Source organism: Drosophila hydei, unplaced genomic scaffold (genome assembly GCF_003285905.1).
Source record: "Drosophila hydei strain 15085-1641.00,03,60 unplaced genomic scaffold, DhydRS2 tig00000215-arrow-arrow-pilon, whole genome shotgun sequence".
In the NCBI taxonomy this organism is placed as follows: Eukaryota; Metazoa; Arthropoda; class Insecta; order Diptera; family Drosophilidae; genus Drosophila; species Drosophila hydei.
Window position 1 is genome coordinate 774,921 of NW_022045687.1, and position 3,289 is coordinate 778,209.

Here is a 3,289-nt window from a genome sequence, read left to right on the forward strand (position 1 = left end):
TTTTTTTTTTTTTTTTTTTTTTGTGATTGATTTGCACTGCGACCCCCATGGGAGAATCCCAAGTGTATTGTATGATAACAAATTGAAAACGAGTCAACGATAATGATGATGATGATGATGATGATGAACAAAATGCTTTCAATGGGGCAAACAAAAACTGATTACCAATTACTGTATCGATATGATCTATCTTTCTAGTTTATATAAATGTTTTTTTTTCTGTTGTCTTCTTTTACGAGAATCCTAGAGTATCATATAGTGGGATAGTTCTGAAGCAGTAACCAGGCAAATACCTTCAACTCATATTTAAGCTATATATGTTTGCAATAAAATATCAAGAAAAATATAAAAAACAAAAACAAAAAAAAAAAAACAATTAATGCATTTTTCTATTCAGGTGAATTGGGGCAGCTGAGATGAAGCTACATCTGCATTAAGCTTACAAGTATAATACGAACTTTTCAGTTCATTCACTAGCTGAAAGTAGTATGAAACACTGGGCTGCCGAGCAAAGACTTAAGTAAATGCAATGACTTTGGAATCGGTATGTAACAGGCAGAAGCAGAAGTGGCCAACTGCATAATCTATATATATTCTAGATCAGGTCTGTCACTCTTTATATGTGTGTGTGAGTGCGTCTGCTCGTCAGGTACTCCCCACTAGAGCTCAGCTAATTAAAGGCTTCATCATGCTAATCCCTGTGCGAAAAAGTTTGTGTCTGTGGCTCTGCAGCTCAGCATATTTTTAAGCGGAAGTTGCACTCAAAGCTCGTAATTATAAGTGCAGCACCCACTAGATAACTTAAGGTGACTAAGCAACGAGAATGCAGCTGCTAATTCCTGCTTGAACAGCAACACAAGTCCTTGAAGCACAAAACAGCATATTTCTACAAAAATATAACACTGCCTCTTGTGATGCACAGCGCGTGGCAAGCAGTTAAGCGTGAGGCAGCCATCGAAGAACTGCCCAGATAGATAGACGTATTAAATTTGTGAATAAAGCTTAGAGTAGGCGACTTCTAGTTACCAATGGCTAGCTGAAATATTTGCAAACATTTCGCAAATGCAATTTTGATTGCAAATTATATGTGAAATGATTGCCAACTTTGGCATAGGTGGTCTGGTGGCGTTGATACTTATTAGGATGCCATTGGTAAAATGCAAACTTGTGGTTAGCACATTTTAGGGGGTTGCTATGCATGCGATTTTAATTTTAGATCGATTAAAATGGCTCGTAAATTTAGCTGCCTCCGCGTGGGCGTTCAGTGTCCAAATAAATAAATGCATCGAATGGGTTGAATTCGCAATCGCACTTGGGCCCACATGTGGGTAGTTGTTGTGCCCAGTGCTGTCTATATGGATACACATATGCACACATATATCTAACTATCTATATATGCATGCATATACATATATATATATATATATATATATAAATAAAAGTATCTCCGGGCCGGTAAGGCAATGGCTTGTGGTTGTCCATGTCACCCCTGGGTCGTCGACGCCATTGCCAGTGCGATGCATTGGCCTCCCTTAGGAGAAAATAATAGAGTGTACGGTGTGTACGAGTAGTGCAATTTATTTAAAGTAACATTTTAGTGTTTCCTTCCGCTGAAATTCGTTCTCTTCCTTCCTGTTTGGCAAAGTCCCGCTGTCTCTCTCTCTCTCTCTCCCTTTGTCTCTTTGCCTTGCTATCTCGCTGGGCATAGGGCCGCGGCCCGTATACGTACTCGAGGCATAACAACAGATTGTGGGCAAATAAAATTGCCACAATGTTATCGTTAAGCCTGCAGGACACGCAGAAACAACAACAACAACAGCAACGGCAACACCAACGCCATATCCGTAGCCACGGCACGTTCAGAGCCACCTCCCTGCCGCTTACATACCCTTACATTAAGCTTACATATGCACACACACACAGTTGCATATGCCACCATATGGCGGCACACACACACACACACACATATGTGCTCTGTTCTTAGTTTTTCTGACTGCATTTCATTTGCTACTTTATTCCAACTCATATGTGCAAGTTTCTATATAAATACAGACACACACACACATATATACATATATATACATTGCAATTATACACATGTATAGTAGGCGACAGTTACCCCACGCACACACCTGCACACGCTCACACACACACAGCTAAGAGATATGACAATATTACGTGGATAATGTTGTTCTAGATGCAACGTAATTCTGCACTTTTGTGCCCAAATCACTGATACACACACACACACACACACACACACACACATTGAACAACTGATGAGCGTGTTTGGTATTTTATAGCTCTAGTTGCAACGCTTTTAAGACAAACAAGCCAAAACACAGACAATGCAACTGCCTAACTCATGGATAGCCAGTGGAAAGCTGTGATAACCGACTAGCAAATACCCAGTAAAACAGAATATATGGACAAAAATAGATTTTGTCCTGAAAGCAGTCAAATCTATAGGCAGTCAACAGCCAGCTAAGTGCAGAGATCAAAACCTTTTTACAGGGTATCTGCGTGTAGTCGCTGTCAATGCATGTGCGTGTGCGTGTGTGTGTGTGTATCGGAACATATACAACTACAAAATGTATTACATAATTCGAGCAGCGCACACAAAGGAATTGCCAGGGCGAGCAGACAGGTAAATATCAGTTGAGTATACTCGCATGGGCATGGATATGTGTATGTGTGCATGCATGTGGCACACATGGATATGTATGTACAGTACTCATATGCCGCTATATAGACACCTTGGATGCCACGGATAATGCAGTCTATGTCTAGCCCCTAACGTGCAATTGTTAAATTTTGGTCTGCCAGTGGCAGTGGGTGGAAATGTGGTCTCGGCTTGGGTTTGGGCTTGGGTCTGGGTGTGCTACACGGCTTGGGTCTGTTTACGGTTCCGGGACCGTGTTTTGCACAGCACAATCGCCGCCATACAGATGTGGCAGCCAAAAAAACTGATAATGTACTCCTGCCAACTGCAAAACTAATTTGTTACCGAGGACCTTGCAGTCAGTGAGGCGTTGAATCGCATCGTAACTATTTCATATACACAGCGTAGCATAGCCATTCCTAGTTATTACCGTATAACTAAGCTCAATTATAACATTTTTGAACAGCCTTAATTAGTACAGCTATAGCGATGCTATACTGACGCTATCTTGACTATTGATTTTTAGTGTTCGAATATGGCAATGCAAATATTAAAATAAAATCTTCATAAAAATTATCTTGACATTATATTTTTAATGAAAAAAGTTAATTGCTAACACGCTGTTAT